The sequence below is a fragment of the Prionailurus viverrinus genome, chromosome B1 (genome assembly GCF_022837055.1).
Source record: "Prionailurus viverrinus isolate Anna chromosome B1, UM_Priviv_1.0, whole genome shotgun sequence".
NCBI lineage: Eukaryota > Metazoa > Chordata > Mammalia > Carnivora > Felidae > Prionailurus > Prionailurus viverrinus.
Genome location: NC_062564.1, coordinates 17,491,575 through 17,510,072, shown reverse-complemented (window position 1 = coordinate 17,510,072; position 18,498 = coordinate 17,491,575). Strand labels below are relative to the sequence as shown.

Sequence of the window (18,498 nt, the reverse complement as noted above, 5' to 3'; positions counted from 1 at the left end):
GCCATCAGCCCAGAGCCTGACGCGGGGCTCGAACTCACGGACCGCGAGATCGTGACCTGGTTGAAGTCCGACGCTTAACCGACTGCGCCACCCAGGCGCCCCTAAGCAACCGATTCTTGATCACAGCACAGGTCGTGCTCTCATGGTTTGTGGGATCGAGCCCCACTTCGCACTACACTATCAGTGCAGAGCCTGCTTAGGATTCTCTCTCACCCTCTCTCTGCCCTTCCCCCACTGTGCACTCCCTTCCTCTCTCTAAATAAATAATTTTTTTTTTTTTTTAAAGCTTCCGGGGCACCTGGGTGGCTCAGCTGGTTAAGCATCTGACATGTGATTTAGGCTCAGGTCATGATCGCAGAGTTTGAGCCTAGCTCATGTTGGGCTCTGTGCTGACAGTACAATGCCCACTTGGGACTCTCTCTCTCCCTCTCTCTCTTTGCCCCTGTTCCTCTCACTCTCTCTCTCTCTCCCTGTCTTTCTCAAAATAAACATAAAAAAATACAAAGCATCTGCACATGAAAGAAAACAAAATGAAAAGGCAACCTACAGAATGGGAGAAAATATTTGTCAGCTATATATCTGGTTAGTGTACAAAATATATAAGGAACTCATACAACTTAATGGAAAGAATAGCAATGATAATAACATGGTTGAAAAATGGGCAGAAAACAGGAATAGACATTTTTCCAAAGAAGACATCCACATGGCCAACAGACACATGAAAAGATGGTCTACATAACTAATCACCAGGGGAATGCAAATCAAAACCACAGTGAGATATCAACTCACACTTGTTAGGATGGTCATTATCAAAAAGACAAAAGATAACAAATGTTGGTAAGGATGTGGAGAAAGAGAGGAATCCTTGTGCACTGTTGGTGGGAATGTAAATTGGTATAGTCACTATGGAAAACAGTATGGAGGTTTTCCTCCATAAAAAATTAAAAATAGAACTACCATATGATCCAACAATCTCTCTTCTAGGCATATAGCCAAAGCAAATTAAAACAATACTTCGAAGGGATATCTGCACTCCCACGTTTTTTGCAGCATTATTTGCAATAGCCACGGTATGGAAACAACTTCAGTCTCCATTGATGGATAAACGGATAAAGAAATGGTTGTGTATATATATAAGGAGTGTTATTCAGCCTTTAAAAAGAAGGAGATCCTGCTATGTGCAATAACATGGGTGAGTCTGGAGGACATGATGCTAAGCGAAATAAGCCAGGCACAGAAAGAAAAATACTGCATGATTTTGCATACGTGTAGAATCTAGAAAAAGTCAAAAATCATAGAAGCAGAGAGTGGAATGATAGTTACCAGGGGTGGGAAGATGAATAAAACGGGGAGATACTGGTCAAAGGGTGCAGAGTTTCCGTTATGTGGGATGAATAAATTCTAGCGATCTGATGTGCACCATGATGATTATAGGCATTAGTATTGTAGAATGGAGATTTGCTCAGAAAGTTGATCTCAGGAGGTACCCTTACCACACACACGCGAAAGGTAATTATGTGAGGAGATGACTATGTTGATTAGTTTGACTCTAGTAATAACTTTACTCCGCGTATGTAGATCAAAGCGTCACGTTGTACCCAAGATACAGTTTTTATTAAAAAAAATAAAAGTTCGACCGTTCTGGGCTTCAGGATGCTGCACTATCTATTGGGATTTCCGTCGGCTGATGGATCTCCTGCTGGAATCACCTGAACGGTTCATTAAAGCAGATTGCTTAGCTCCCCGCAAGGGTATTGGATTCAGGGGGTCTTGGGTACAGCCAAACTTGGCATTTCTAACGAGTTCCCAGGTGCTGGTGCTGCTCTGTGTGAGACCACGCTTTGAGAATCACCGCTCTGTACTGACGCCTTTGTTTACAAAGAATATAGGCAAATAGTGTGCAGTAATAGCTGCCAGGAAACCACGCCCAGCGTCGCCAACAGCTGGCTCGAGAGAGGTAATTAATAGGCCCGCTTGTGTCCGTTAGGGTCCCAACTGGAAACAGATGGCACATTTCAAATAGGGTAATTCCCTACAGCCAGTAAGTGAATGTGCAAAGCCCTGGGGTTTTGTACCAAAGACCTAAGCATACAGGTAAAAACAAAACAAAACAAAACAAAACACACACACACACAAACCACCTGAGCTCTGCCCATCTCCACACGCACTCATTTCAAACAGCTGACATAAGGCCAAGTTACGAGGTTATATCCGTCTGTCCCCTGGCCAAGAGGCCCAAGTAGGTATCCTAGCTGGGTACTCTGACATGTTTTTTTTTTCCAGAGAGCACCTGTTCCCGTTGACCTCTTGATCTCACTAATTTATCTTTCCTCAAAGCATGACTCCTAGGTGTCTAGGAAAGCCTTTTGTGATGTGGCAGACTTTTATCTAGGCAGTCCCATCTATCTCCCTTCCTCTGAGCTGGCCCATTTCTCTACCAACTACTGAACCAGCTAGGCTCACTTCAACACATGTGCCTGGGGTCATTTTATTTCTTTCCGTTCCTGAATTTGAGCTTATATCCATTCTTGCTGCCTTCCACGTCTCCAAATACCTGTCAAAAGGTGTTCAACAGACACATCGATCGCTTTAGGTCGCCCTAATTACTACAACATTCTCCTTTTCCTGTTGTATCATTTTGGTATTACGTATTTTTAATAATAACATATTAAAAGAAGAACTTACATAAGATATTTTTAAGTTAATAAGCACAGAATGAATACAATAGACGAGGCACCCATTCCCTATCTCAGAACTAGAATATTCCTATGCCGGAATGTATCTCGCTATCCCATCCACCAGCCTTCTCTCCTCAAGAAGCCGTGATCCTTTTTAAAAGCAAATAGGCTTGGGGCGCCTGGGTGGCGCAGTCGGTTAAGCGTCCGACTTCAGCCAGGTCACAATCTCGTGGTCTGTGAGTTCAAGCCCTGCATCAGGCTCTGGGCTGATGGCTTGGAGCCTGTTTCCGATTCTGTGTCTCCCTCTCTCTCTGCCCCTCCCCCGTTCATGCTCTGTTTCTGTCCCAAAAATAAATTAAAAAACGTTGAAAAAAAAATTAAAAAAATAAAAGCAAATAGGCTTATACCTTATGCATATTTTCCCGCACAACATATCGTTTCGTTTTGCTGGATTTTGAACAAATTTTCTAGAATTTCTATTTCTTACCCCATCTTCTATTCCTAAAAATCATTCATATTGTTACGTGTACCAACAGTACATTTCATTTCCCCTGTGAAAATTTCACAATGTGAAGATGGTGTAATTTATTTTTTCATTCTCTTGTGTGTGTGTGTGTTTCCAGTTTTTTGTTATTATGAACAAAGCTGCTATAAAACTTCAGGGCGCCTGACTAGCTCAGTCAGTGAAGCATGCGACTCTTGATTTTAGGGTCATGAGTTCAAGCCCCATGTGGGATGTAGAGATTACTTAAAGATAAAATCTTAAAAAAAAAAAACTGCTATAAATTTTCTTATACATATCACTCGGGTATGTGCCTCTTGGGTGTACTAAGCCTGGTGGAGAATTGCTGGATTTGAGGGGACATGCAGATTCATCTTCACAATTGTTCTCCCACGTACTTGCATCAGAATAACAGTTGCATCCAACCAGTGCAGTATTAAGAGTTCAAGTTGAGCCACCTCTGATATGATCAGGCATCTTAATTTTTGCCAGTATGATTTGTTTTTTTTTAATTTTTTTAATGTTCATTTTTTTTGAGAGAGAGAGAGAGAGAGAGACACACAGAGTAGGAGCGGGGGAGGGACAGAGAGAGAGAGGGAGACACAGAATCCAAACTAGGCTCCGGTCTCCGAGCTGTCAGCACAGAGCCCGATGCGGGGCTCGAACTCACGAGCTGTGAGACCATGACCTGAGCCGCAGGCAGGTGCTTAACTGACTGAGCCACCCAGGCGCCCCTTGCCAGTATGATTTGTATATAAGGGTATTACACTGACGACTTCACTTTTATTTCTCTACTAATAAAGGTTTCTCTTCTTATGCACCTCATTCGTTTGTTAGGGCTGCCTTCACCTGTTACCCCGCACTGGGTGGCTTGAAACAACAAAAATGTATTTTCCCACAGTTCTGGAGGCCAGAAGTGCCAAATCAAGGTGTCGGTATGGTTATGCTCCTTCTGATGGCTCTCGGGAAGAATCCTTCTTTGCATCTCCCAGTTTCTGGTGGTGCCGGGCATTCCTTGGCTCGTGACTACAGAGCCTTTGCCTTCCTGTGGCCTTACTGGTCTGGGTGTCTCTCTCCTGAATGTCCTCTAAATCCTCTTGCCATTGGATTTAGGCCCACTCGAATAATCAAGGATGATTAAAATGATCCAGATTCTTAATGTAATCGCATCTGCAAAGACCCCTTTCCCAAAAAGGTCACATTCACAGGTTTTAGGGATTAGGGAGGCACATTTGGGGGGCCACAGTTTACCCCGTGATGTGTACGATCACTATTCATTTCCTCTTCCAAGTTACAGGTTTGTGACTTATCCCATTATTCTATTGAATCTTTCCTGTTTTTCTGTTGAGTCTTTTTCTTTTTGATATGCAGGACTTCTTTATATTAAAGATATTACATTTTTTTGTCAATTATATTTGTTAAATGAACATTCTCCCAGTCCTTGGCCTGCATTTTCAGTTCATTTATTTATGTTTAAGTTTATTTATCTTGAGAGAGAGAGAGAGAGCAAGCAAGTGAGCTGAGGAGGGCTGGGGGGGGGGGGGTGCGGGGAGAGAATCTCAAGCAGGCTCCACGCTGTCAGCACAGAGCTCAACGTGGGGCTCCAACCTATGAACCGTGGAATCATGACCTGAGCTGAAGTCAAGAGTCGGATGCTTACCCTACTGAACCACCTAGGCACCCCACATTTTCACTTTTTAAAATGCTGTTTTTTGATAAACAGAGGTTCTTGATTTTTATGTAATCGAATTGCCCAATCTTTTCTTTCGCGATTAGAACGTTGTATGGCTTATCTAGCAAATCCTTCCATAGCCCCAAATAAATTATTTTCTTATATTTTCTTCTAACTATTTTTACAATGGGACTTAGAGCCTTGGGTCTTTAATTCGGCAGTGGGATATTTTTGTGCGTAGTATGAAGGAGGAATCGGATTGTACTTTTCTCCATGGGTGGGGATAACCAGTCCCTTTCATCCTGTCTCAGTGTCAGGAGCAGTAGTGGATGTCTCACACTTATGTGACTGCAAGCTTGAGGATATAAGGCACGCGGTGACACGACAAAGGGATTTTAGGTTAAGGACAGAGTCAACATTTAAGTGATATCAGCTTTATTACAGAGCACAATTCAACATATATTATTTAGGAAGACTAAGAACGTCGAGATGAACGTGTATGCTCTACTAACAGCATGACATGCCTGGCGTCCTACAAGCCTTAACTAGTACGATCTCTTAAGTCTATGTCTAGTTAGGCTTAACTATCATTACAAGTAACTTAGGGCCGTTGTGTTAGCATCTGGGGTGGCATATTTACCAAATGACATCACTAAATAAGGTGGTGCCAAGAACCACTCAGTTATTAAGTCTCTCGCACCCATCAGGTGGATGAGTCAGCCGTGCCCCATGTGGCTAAGGTAACTGTGGGCGCACTTGGTTCATTGCACGCCTGTTCAGTCAATCGTGCAAATTAGCCATCGTGTGAGACAGTCAGTTGAGTCCATAATTTCATGTTCAATAAATTGCACACATACACACAAGAGGAAATCTCTCTGAGGTCTCAAAAAAACCCCAGTTTTATAAAACGCGTGGTTCTTTTTCACACAAGGAAAGACATAATTACTTCCACTCAATCTGTCATTTCTGGGCTTCATAAAAAACACAAATCCTCTTTCAGAAGTTTGTAACTGGTAAAGATGGCATGATCATGATTTTTAAATGTTGCGTTCTTTTTGACCCTGTTTTGGAAAAGTCATTTGTGGGTAGAAACCCTCAGACCCACTCTGTCCAAAATGGTAGCCATTAGCCACCTATGACCGTCTCAATTTAAGTGATTCAAAATTAAATAAAAATTTCAGTTCCTCATTTTGTGCTCACCACATGTCAAGTGTTCAGTAATACTATACAGGACAACGTGGACTGAGCATTTCCATCCGCACACAAAGTTCTTTGGGTTAGTGGTGTTCTAGATATTATCTTCCAATCTATTTGTATGGCTCCAACATTCACTTAATCCTTTAAGGTTTACCAAATATTTTCTAATCCACGCTTATTCTGAGTCCTCAGTATGTTATTGGAAGGAAGCCATTATTCCAAATTTTTTATCTATTGCTGAGCAACAAATTCCCCCCAAAATTTAGCAGCTTAAAATAGCAAACATTTATTATCTCACATAGTTTCTGAGGGGCAGGAATCTGGGAGAAGTTTAGCTGGGTGATCTGACTCAGGGTCCCTCATGAGTTTGCAGTCAAGCTGTCTCTGGGGGCTGCATGCATCTGAAGGCTTGACTGGGGCTGGTAGATCTACTACTTCAGGCTTGGAGTTTCAAATTGGTTGGTTCCAAGTTGGTTGGAACCATGGCTGGTGGAAGAAGCCTTCAGTTCTTCACTATGGGGGTCTTTGGCTTGTCCCAGAGCAAATAATAAAAGAGACAGAAAGAGAGAGAGAGAGAGCATACGTGCTTGGTGTTTTTTATAACCTAATCTCAGAAATGACATATCATCACTTTGGGCTTATTCTACTGTCACAGACCCTGGTTGGTAAAATGTGGGAGGAGATTACCCAAAGGTATGAATGTCAGAAGTGAGGATCGCTGGGGCCCATCTTAGAGGCCAGCAAATCACACCACTATTTAAAAAGCTGAGTAACTTGCCAGTGAATGTTAGAGGCAAAACTCACTTAAATTCTCAGACTTCTAACTCCTTTCTCTCTCTTCTACACGCTCTGCCTTCACCCATTTGGATCCTGCCTCAATTAAACAGTTTGGCTTTTTTATAAACCAACGACACAGACTAATAATGTTAACCTGCAAACATTACAGCCAAGGTTCAAAAGGTCTTAGAAGCTTGATTAATAACAGTTGTCCCTCTCTTTTTGTTTTGTTTTTTTTTTTTTTTTTCAGGAAAAACAATTACAGGGGAGTAGAAGCAAGCGAAGGAGCCAGCTACTGACAACACTCTCCCCTGGACCAAACTCTCGGCCTCGACCTTGGTGTCTGTCCTTGTTAGGCCTGAATCACCCAGCTGTAGCAAGAATCCTGTTGAGTTGGCTAAGTTACAATCCCCCACCCTGGCTATCTGATCAAATGTCCTTGTCCCGCCATCTCCCAGGTAATATTGGGTCACCTTGGCTGCCTTCAGCAAGAATCCCGTCAGGTCAGTTTGGCCAGAATCCCCTCTCACCCACCTTCCCCTACAAAGATTGCTTTGTTCTTTGTCTCTCATACATCTGCCCACATAGGAGAAGAGGCTTTTTACTCATCGTTGCTTCAAAAAGGGGCAGAGGTAGACTACCTTCCTTCTTAAAGCTGCAAAACAATAAAGCTGACTCAAAGATAACCTTATCTTCAACCATAGCCCATCTTAATTGGAAAAAAGTTTTTTGTTTTTGTTTTTGCTTGAATGATTCTATTTCAATGGAGGGCGGAGTGTGGGCAAAGTGGGCCATGGTGAATATAAACCGATTTCACTTTTTGGCTTGGCATGAGATACTGAGAATCGGAAGAACAAATAGATACATATCCCAAACGTCATGCATGTATTGCCAGTGGGCACGGCAGCTGACTGCTTTATCCTCTGGTGATTGTTTGAAAGCACGGTTTGGTTAACAATCACTGCAGATTCTAAGAAATTACTTCTGGGAATTCCGTACAAAGATATTGGGAAATATGCTAAAAATGCTTCGGCCCTTGAGAGGAAGGAACAGTAGGAACGAAGGAAAATCTTTTAGTTGAACAAATAAAATTTCCTATCCTTATTTTCATCTTCATTATGGTAGGAGAACGGGCAGTGTGCGAGACTGAATCATTATGTATCTAAAAACTTCCTTCTAACCATTAAGGAAAAGTTCCACGTATCGTTCTATCTTGTTGTTAGAGTCAGGCTCAATTCCTATTGACCCATGAGTTGAGAGGTACATCTATTTATTTTTTTCTTTCAAATAATTCCTCCTATATTTGAAAAAGGATTATCTAGCTGTAGGAGATGATGTCAGTTACAAGCACCCCAGATCTGACACAATCCAGCTTAAATAAGATGGAAACTTACGATCTCCTATAAAAAGAAGTCTTGAGTTAAGATGGCCTTCAGAGACAGTTGATTCAATGTCACTGAGAACCCTTATCTGCTTTCCCTGGTTTAGGCCTCATCCTCAGCAAGTAAGAAACCTGTAATAGTCCCAGGCATGACATCCTAATCTGACAATGTCCACAGAGACACACACTGTCTCTTGTGGATCTCTCTTAGGAGGAAGAACATTTTCTTTTTCCAGGAGCCTTCAGGAAACTTTCTCTGACATGTCATTGGCTATAGTTGGCCCATATGCTCATGACAAATGATACAGAATTATCCTTTGGGCTTGGATAGATCATCTTTTAGAGAAAGGTCTTTGGGGGACTATTACAAGTCTCATTTCCGAAATGGGATTCTTTTCATCTCTGTATCATATTAGCTTTGACGACCAAAACAATTCTACCAAGAAAAGGGATGGGATCTTAGTAGTCAAAAAGTATTGGTAGAGGGAATTTCCCGCATAGTCTTATGGGAATGTATAAAAGAAAGAAAGAAAGGAGAATTGGAGAGAGATAGAAACACTAGTGGTTGCAGACCAGGAAAAGGAAAAGTGAAGTGTAAAATGAAACACTGATCATGAAATCCAGTGAGATGGTCCTTGTCAGAATTCATTGAGAACAATTGGTGTGCATTTTTCCTGCTGTTCAGATTAAAGAAGTTAGAAGTCAGACAATGATTTTGAATCAAAATAAGTTTAAGAGTATGTATATCTGCCTAGAAAAATGGGAAAGCCAAACAAATAATGTGTATTACACATATATTCCTAAACACAATCAGTGATGCTCTCATTCTGTGATTAAATGACCCACTTTAAGACAGTTCCTTCTCCATACTCGGTGTAGCTGCTTCAAAGGAACATCTTCCTCCAGCCATCATTTGATAGATTTTTATTCTCTTAGGTTGCTTCTTGAACCACAACATTGCTGACAACAGCCACCTTGGTTCATAAAGGGTTCAAATGAGGTACAGGGTATTGGAGTTAGTGCATTATACCGATAAGAGTGTTACCTAATCTACCTAACTTTAGTTTCTCATCTGGAACAAGGTGGTAGGGTATTAATTGCTAATACCTTATAGGATTTTGTAAGAATTGCATGAAATGATGCATACAAAGAGGTGGGAGCAGAGTCTGGGGCATAATTGGCATCAAATCAAAGTTACTTTTTACTCTTGGTTCTACAAAGCCTCATAGCTGGGATGTAGTGGTAAGGTGAGAAATTGCGTGTAAATCGAGAATAATGATACTGTAGTAATTATCAAATTGTATCAAACAATTTGATATAGTTGGTATCTCCCAACTGTCGGGGCACATTTTTGTTTGTTTTCTTAGAGATTCCTTTATTAAGGAAAGTGAGACTCCCCGAATTCAGTAATAAGCAAATACACTAGATTTTATGTGGCAAAGACAAGACTCAAACCAGATCTCCTGACCTTGAGTGTGATGTTCTTTCTACTACCTCTGTTGGAAAAGGGCTTTAACAGATTCTGAATGATTCATTGCTTACTGGTCAAAAAGGTAGGCTTGAGATCATTCAATCACTGAGCTGAGAAAAACATCATAAGAATTACATCTATCCAGCAAGATCTGTTCCCAAACCAGCTGGGGGTGAAGATCTTATATTTGTCATGACAGAATATCCACAACCAGCCTATGCCACTATGTGTTTATCTCTAAAATGAAGGTTACCTTTTTTTTTTTTTTAATAGTCATCCAGTAGGTGAATTGTAATACCTCCAAATATTTGCCTAATTGGCCATGGCATCTGGAATTTCACCATTAGAATAAAGTGTCATCATTAAGATTTAGGTTTAAGAAAGCCCTTGTTATAATGCCCTTGGAAGGGACTAGAAATATTAACATATTCATACCCGTAGTTAACTGCTACTGATTCTTAGATTGAGTAGTTGTCTGCTCTAATGGCCCCCTTGGAGAGTAACAAGCAGATCCCGGAGGAGAGCTGTATTTGAATGCAAAGAGTAAAATACTTCCAAAGCTGGGGAAGTGGAGAGGGCGGAAGAGGGTGTTACCTCCAGGAAGTGTAGGCAGGAAGGGAGTGCAGGCGGAGGAGAAAGCCGTGAGAAGGATCACAGAGGGTGGGATACCAGAGGCCAGACTACTTAGAATTATTTAATCTTAGGGCAAGGCCTAAACATGTCTTAGAATTCTTTTCTGCTTTAAATGTAGTGATTTCCCCCTGGGTTTAGTATTCAGCAATGAAAGAAAACAATTAAAAGCCTATGTTAGGCCATGTTAATATTTCTTAATCACCAAACAGATAAAACTCCTTAAAATTCGAGTCCTTTATAATGTCACATAGCATATCGTTGGTACTTGATAAATATTTGTGGGATGAGTGAATCTGCTGTGATTCTGGTTGTGTTTTTGTTTTACTTTGCAAGTGACTCAATACTGGGTGCATGAAACACTATAATACCTGGTGTAGCTCTCCAAAAACAATAGCAAAGTCCATAACAATGCTGTCCAGTAGAATTCTCCGTCATGACGAAAATATTCTTTAATTGACCCCGAACAACAGGTAGCCACTAGTCACAAGCTGATATTGTGTACTTGAATCGTAGCCAGTGAGACCAAAATAACTGAATTGTACATAAATTTAAACAGCCACTTGTGGCTAGTGTCTACTTATGGTATTGGACCATGCAGGTCTGGAGGCTGTTAAAAGTTTTCTCTCCTCTTACTTTGTTAATTTTTTTTCAGTTTTTCTTTCTTTCTTTCTTTTTCTTTTCTTTCTCTCTCTCTCTCTTTTTTTTTTTTTTTTTTTTAGTAATCTCTATACCCAACATAGGGCTCAAACTCACAACCCTGAGATCAAGAGTCACCACATGCTCTATGGACTGAGCCAGCCAGGTGCCCCGGTCTCGCACTGTGTTTTTAAAAACAGCTATTTTGATTAATACCATCGATTATAGATAAGTTTCTTTTGTTTATGATTTTTTTTTTTACATGGGGAAACTTTGATTTACAGGATAACTCTAAAGACTTGTAGAGCACACCGAATTGACTTGCACAGCAGCATCTGGGAAAAATTGATGTGCCTCATTCATGAGAACTTGTAATATGTGGTCAATTTCTAATTTCAGCTATTGACATAAAAGGAGTGGGCCTGTGTACTTGAAATAGTGAAGCATGAGAAGTCTGTCCTCTGCAGGGACAGGCTGGCCTCCCAAGCCAGTCTTTCTTTTGATTGTCTCCTCCCTCCTCAGGAATCTGGCACCTTCCACTGCCCTCTGGTCTGCTGAGGCCTCTAAGGTCCTTTCCCAAAATTCTCTGTCTCCTAGCTTCTCCCTGCCCTCTCCTCCCTTCTAAATCACAATGTATCTCGAATCATTTGTGATAACCTCCCTTTATCTCTTGCTAATTTTAGGGATGTGAAAGCTGACACGCTGCGAAAATAGAGAGGGTAAGAAAACTGCTATTGATTTACTATTGTGTGCTTGCTCGACACTTTATATGATGCTCAGTGGAAGTGTGGCCCACGTGAATGAATGTTATCTCTCTGGCAAAGAAATGGCATTCAATAAATATTTTTTGAATGAAAAAATACACGAATACATTTTTCAGAGTGAAACAGATATTATCCCCTTACCACAGATGAGAAAACTGAAATTTAGAGAAGTTACAGGATTTCCTCAAGGCTAAGCATATACAATGCTCCAACATTTAATCTTCCTTCTGTTCAACTCCTTGCCTTGTTTCCAGGGTCCTCAGGGTTTTTGCTCTTTACCTTTCAAAGAGAAAGACCAGCTAAACAGACAGGCAGATTTACATCAATGGCTGCAAATGTACTGATAGATCATGCTCCCAGCGTCCTCGCCCTTTTCAGGGTCCTCTTTATTTTAATGACAACCTTCTGTGGACAGTGTCAACTCCCAGAAATGGCACCCTGGGAATTTCACGCTGTTCAGGATAGATTTTATTTTGGTACATCAGCGGCATTAGGGGAAAAAAAAAAAAAACACCCAACCACAACCAACACACGTTCCACAGTAGATATTTTCCAGGAGTCTGGACGCTTACATAAAAACGACACATTCATTTATAAATTAAATTTCAATAGTGTTTGCGTTTATCTTGCTCTACATTACGAGTAGACGACTGATTTGTGTATTGGCCCCTATCCCTAAGGACGGTTTGTAAGAAACGTTAAAAATTGGCTCCTCCTCCATCACTTCCCCCACACCCCTCGGAACCTTATACGCTTCGGAGTACCGTGTCAAAACGTAGGCGATGTTGCAAAGGATTTGAAAATTAAAATATGGCTCTGTGATGTTCAATACAAAGACCACAAACAGCGCTAGAGGACAAGAGCTATTTAAAATACATCACATCCAGAAGTTGGAGGGCTACAAAGTACAAGTCGTCCAGGCCAGTCTGCAGAGACTGTCCTCGCTTCCGCCCTGCAAAAACCCGGCAAGCGACACGTCGCGACGAATTTCAGCTGCAGAAGAGGGAGAGCATCACCTGCAGTTCGACGCGTGGGAAACGCTGCCGGAGGGGGCTTGCCCAAAAGGAAAAGCAGAGGGGTGCGCGCCGCGGGGCTCCGGGGCCGTTCCGGTGCTGAGTGCGAGGAACGCCGGCGCTCGGTAGAGCCGGGGAGACGTCGCACGGTGGAGAGGGACACAAGCCTCCGGGAAAAGAGCGCTGCGGCAGCGGAGACCGCTCCGGCCCCTGGCTCGCTCTGTGCTACTGTCGGGGAGGCGGACCCCGCAGGAGAATCCCATCCTCGCGGCGGGGCGGGGGGCGAGGCGGGGCGCTGACGTCACCTCCCCTCCCCCACCTCCTCCAAGAGGGAGGGAGTGGGGAAAGAGGCAGCGATCCGCCGCAGTTCCCGGCCGCAACTCCCAAACTCAGCGGCTTGCTGCCTGGACATGTCCTGACAAACTTGGCTTCTCCTCGGCCCTCTCCGTAGCCCTCGCGCACTCTCATTTCGCCTCCTTTTGGTGTGCAACTTTCCACCCAGGACGGGGGCCTCCGGAGATGTGGCCACCTGGGTCCGGGCAGCGCCGGCGGATCGCGCTCTCGTTGGGGACATGCTGAAGATCCGAGGGAGTCAAAGTTGGTACTTCAGATACGGCTTTTTAACAAATATCCAAATTGCGTGGGGATTACGGAGCTACCGAGGACTTTAAAGCCTGCATCCAAGGACTCGGCTGAACTGGTAAGTTCTTTGTTTAGTGCAAGCCTTTTGTATTTAAGTTTAAACGTAAATGAAATTACGTGGGGCTGTTTGGCTCTGAGCTAGTGCAGGGAAGCGTGTGCATCCTACAGGCTCTCTTCTTGGCGAGCTGCACACCCCTCTGGTTGTACATGCCTCGGGAATGAAAGATCAGTCTGCACAGGTTTTGGAATTCATAAAATACGTACATAGCAGTGTTCAAAAGAACTTGAAAAGCTATGCTGTTTGTGCATTATTTTGAATGTAACTTATTATAGAAATGGTGCCCAGGGAGGGCGCAACGGGGGCCGCGTGATCTGCAGTGGCGCAGCGCCCTCTAGTCCGGACACCCGGCAAGGCGCGCGATCCCTGCTGGGTTCCGCGCGGACCGAGAACTTGGACCTGCTGGGCGCTCCTGGGACGTGGGCGTGAGCTCCCAGCCTTCACTTACCACCCATTACGGCCCATTCTCTAATTTCCAAATACTGGCTTGGGTGGACTGGATAGAAAGGCAGGGCTGGAGGAAAGCGTTTTTGTTTTCAGGAACCGTCCCCTATTCCCCTTATTTCCAAAAGCCTTTGGGGACAAGGTTAGGGAGGGCCGACTATTGAAAGGACGAACGTAGAGCTTCAACTACATTACTCTTTCTTGTGAGGGTAATTCGATGGTAGCAAAGAGCCATCTCTATTTCGTTTCGTTTAGGCTAAAGGATCAGGAAAACGTGTCGTCGCGAGTCTGGAATCTCCATCTCTGGCTCTCGGCTGTTCCTGTGGCGAAAAAGTGCAACTTCTTCAGGCAATTAGGTTTCGCAGTGAGCCTGGAAAATCGGGATTGCCAAACAGATGTTTTAGCTCTAATAGGCGTTTTTATTTATTAATGAATGGTAATTTTGTTCAGGAATTCTTTCGTGGCGTTTATAGCATCTTGTGATTTCATGTTACGGGATGGTGTCTTTTTACTTTTCAGTGTTCTTCCTTGTCCTCCAACTCTACCTCACTCCCCCAGCACACTGTTGGCGTTCTTGCGTGACTGTGATTTCTTGAGAGTTAGAATTCGGCAAGGGGCGCATACCGGTAGAGCTTGGAGATCAGGTCGTCTATTTTCGAGGTGTTCCAAGTATAAAATTGACCTGTAACTCCAGGAGCACTTTGCGCATTTATGACGATGGCCAAGCGTTTGGATGATGGTGTTTGCTGGGTGTGTGAATGAATATGTGTGTATTCTAAATACTGCGCAGGGAGTACACCAGATACTCTTAGTGCTGCGAATCAGTACATTCATTCTGCAGGCGTTATTTTTCCTTCCCAGCCATAACCTGCTAGACACCTTCATTTTTTCAAACGCCTTCTTTAATATGGTTTAGGAAGAGACTCCATTAACTTTGAACCAAGGAATGTCTCTCTTTAAGCCTAGACACCCTCGCTCGCATGTGCTTCGCAGCTCTCCCTGAAGTCCCCTCCACCGGTTCCGGGGAAATCGGATCTCTTTGTCCTCACAGTGTTAAACGTTCGAGTCCCACAAACTTTCCGAGATCATGTCCGCCCTCTTTTGTGGGCTGTTTTCCAATGCCCGGGACCACTCCGGGCTTCGGCTGAGTCTCAGCCGTGCGGAGCCCGCGTCTGGAGATTGCCCGGGCCGAGGATGGTCTCACAGCCCCAGGACCGGGACTGCGCGCTCGGGCGTGGGGCGGGGAGCGGGCTTCCCCGAGTGGGGCAGCTAGACGCTCGGGGGCTTCCCCTTGTCCCTAGGGAACTTGTAGTTTAACATTAGACTGGGTTCACACTTTGTGCCGCTGACTTGCCGGCTGGGAAAGCGCACGAGGCGGCAGAGCAGCCTTTTGTCCCGCAGACGTGGGAGTCGGGGGTGTCCGCCGGAAGAGGCCGGCGTTGGGGTTCGTAACCAGGGTCGGGGAGGTTATGGGATTTAACCAGCTCTGCATAAAGAGGTGGCAGAGGAAGCGCTTTCATTTTCCCTGGATCTTCGTGCACACTGAAGAAGGAAGTAGATCCGATCTAACTGCATTCCTTTTGAGACCTTTTGGAAGATTTTATTCCACCGAGCAATTGCAGACCCAGAACCGAGGCTTTCAAATGCAGATTTAAGAATTCCCTGAAGGTGCTAGGCAATCTAAAGGGAGACGGAGGAAGCTCACTTTTTTTTTTTTTTAAGCTAAGCTAAACTGTTTCCCCTTTCCTAGCAGGAAACATTCCGTATTAATTCCCTGCACAGATCTGTGTGCTAGCCGTAACCAACATCCGCACTAGAGCAAGCCGCACACTGTTCCTCGGAGTGTCGCAAGATCACCCTGGGCACTCGCTCGTCTCCTCGGAAGGAGCTGGCGGCTCTGGCGGCAAGGGATCACTGACCCGTGGCGGGGCGTTGTTGCCCGGGACCCGCAAGCTCAGAGTCTGGCCGCCAGGGAAAGTCAGATCGAGTTTCCGCGCGGGAGAAACGAGCGCCGGCGCTCGCAGGCGTGGCTGCGGGCGGAGGGATATATTCCGCGCCCAGCGCGTGAAGCGCCGGTGCTTAGCCCGGCGGCCGCGGAGTGGGGCGCGCGGGCGGCGAGCAGTGGCCTCCGAGCGGGGCGCACGGAGAGGGAGGCAGGGCCGCCGACATCATGCGGACCCGTGGGTCCAGTGAGGCCCCCGGAGGACCTGGCCCCCGCTCGGGCGCGCGCTGAGGCGGCGAGGCGCGCGTCCCCGAGAGCGTCGCTGCCACTTGGGGCCAACTTTGCTGTAAGTTTGCTAGAAACGAAGCTGGGGCTGCGGGGCGGGTGGGCAAGGGGCGCAGCGCCGCGCCGCGTTTGCCCGTGCGCGGCCGGGCCGGAGCCGTCTGCGCTCGGTAGGCATGCAACTTGCTGCTTCTGGGTGGCGGACTTTTCGGCTCTTTGGGTGCTTTCCCCGCACCGTCCGGCCCAGGAGCGCGCTCCTGCCGGTGCTCTGGGACAAGGGATGAAAGCAAGCCCGGCTGGAAGGTTGGTAGTGCCGTGGCGCCTGCCCACTTGGAAAGTTCAGGACCCGCTCAGGATTAGGCGGCCGGCGGAGGATGCGGGGGCGGAGAGGTGGGAGGGGGACAGTTTGCAACGTGAACCGAATGGTAATTGCCGAGCCGAGTGCCGCTGCGCGCGGGCTGCAGGCTGCGGCGGCGGCCGGGGCTGCACGGGTCTGGTCCTGGAGCCATTGCTGGAAATCAGAGCGGCGGCCGCGGCGCGGGGCTACCGGGCGGCCGGAGGGCGAGGCGAGGACTTCCGCTGCGCCCTGGAGCTCGGAAACTTCGCCGCCGCGCTCCGCTCCCCTTCCCCGGTAATTCTCGAGCCCGCTAATGACTTAACCGATCTCGCCCTAGGTTAATTCTTCCAATTTATGAGAGTCCCAGCGTTGGGGAGATGAAAGGCGAGGCCAGTAGCCAAGGAGATGGGATCTTTGAAATGGAGTCGCAGTTTCTCTTAGATGTTTTGTGCCCCGAGGGAGCGCTGCTCTGAGGGTTAAGTACTAACTGGTTGAATGTAGGTAGACGAGGTGCGATTGATAAATTGCGGGGCTAAACATTTGCAAAATGTGCTGTTTATTAGGTTTTTTTTTTTCCCCTGGAGGAGAAACTTGTAAGGTCTTTTTTTTTTTTTAAAGAGGGATCCTCATTCTTCAGTGCTTTTTCTTACTTAGAGTGCTTTCTTCCAGGAAGCTAACTTTGTGTTGTCTCTTTGAGATTTTATTTGTTCCCATTGATGTGAATTGCAGAGCTTTGAAAACAAGGACACAATTGTATGCTTTAGAAGGGTAAACTCAAATATTTTTTATGCATTTAAGTTTTTTGTTGGGGGGGGGGCCTGTGTTTGAACTACAGTTTCATTAAGTGGCTTTTGTTAACTCTGTGCTTGGTAGAGTAAATTTCTTTTCTTTTCTTTTCTTTTCTTTTCTTTTCTTTTCTTTTCTTTTCTTTTCTTTCCTGGATATTTACACTGACTCTTAAAATTGGGAAACATTTAAAAGGCAGATGATCTTCATTTATTTGTCTTTTAGAAAGGCAGCCTCTTGAGGCTTTGTGGGTTGCGACATATCGGGTTCAGTAGTTGATCTCTGCACGTGTTAAAACTAGGTTTTAGTGATGTTTTCCCGTGCCATTCTTGGAGATGTAGTGGTTAACCCAACATATCCAGTTGATAGTTATTCATGAAAATGTGTTTTTTCTGCAGTTATATAGGTCAGTTTTGCCTTTATCTTTTGAGTTTTAAAAGGACAGCTTTGGTTCCACAGTTGGAATTGTCTCACTGTCATCATTAAACTTCAAGATGGATTTAAAAATACTTAAAACACTACATAATTTTTAAAAAACAATTGATCTAACTCTAAGTTAGGCCAAACATGGCATTTAACAGGTTCAGTGTAAGGTTTGATTTGAATAAAGTGTGCATTTGTGTACCCATTTCTTGAAAAAGAATGTCTTAAATGAGCCAAATTCTTTGTCACTCTGAAAGGAAGGTAGATTGTTAGAGGACTTAATAAAAGCATTTAGGCCACCTATATTTTACTTGTATCTTTTAATTAGTCACTAGAAGTTACCCCAGTGAGTTCTCATCATGTTAATAGATCATTTAATCCACGTTGTGGACAAGTGCCAAGATGGGAATCTGAAAATTACGTGCAGACTAACAACTGTTTTGGTTTACCAGCAACCCTGCCCCTCTCGTGTGTATCTTTAGACTTAGTTCATGAGCCACCTTGGAAGCAGTTATTTCTTTGAATGTTAGAGGTGAAAGGGATCTTACAGATTATTTAACCTCCCTTATCAAGTCTACCACCACCTGCTTTCCACCCAAGTTTGGCTGATTTTACATAGACTGAGTAAACTGAATCAAATTAGTGCATTATTGTTGCATTAAATGTTGTCTCAGTGGCCTAATTTGTGGCCTAAAGGACCTGATTTAATAGCAGGAAGCCATAAGGCTAGGTGTCTGTTTAATCTTTTATGAGTGGGAAATTGCAGTAGGTAAGCTTTCTTTTGACCAAATTATATAGACAATCACGCCAAACTATTTTTTTTGTCTCACTTAATTGGTCAATTTGCAAGTGTTAGTTTA

The 18,498-nt window shown here is 44.5% G+C and overlaps 1 protein-coding gene and 1 long non-coding RNA gene across 6 annotated transcripts in view; both read left to right on the top strand.

The window, feature by feature from the left end:
• LOC125164460 (uncharacterized) overlaps nucleotides 1-7,828 on the top strand; it is a 96,027-nt gene extending 88,199 nt beyond the window's left edge. For both annotated transcript variants that reach the window (XR_007151775.1, XR_007151774.1), the window contains one exon: nucleotides 7,077-7,828. This is a non-coding gene — a long non-coding RNA (uncharacterized LOC125164460). The remainder of the gene's footprint in view (nucleotides 1-7,076) is intronic.
• A 5,192-nt stretch (nucleotides 7,829-13,020) lies between these two features.
• FAT1 (FAT atypical cadherin 1) overlaps nucleotides 13,021-18,498 on the top strand; it is a 133,762-nt gene continuing 128,284 nt past the window's right edge. For 3 of the 4 annotated variants that reach the window (XR_007151514.1, XM_047855609.1, XM_047855607.1), the window contains exon 1: nucleotides 15,980-16,156. The gene's annotated coding sequence lies outside the window, so the exon portion shown is untranslated. Of the gene's footprint in view, nucleotides 13,425-15,979; nucleotides 16,157-18,498 lie in introns of those variants that run through there. The other variant, XM_047855608.1, reaches the window with a different exon arrangement.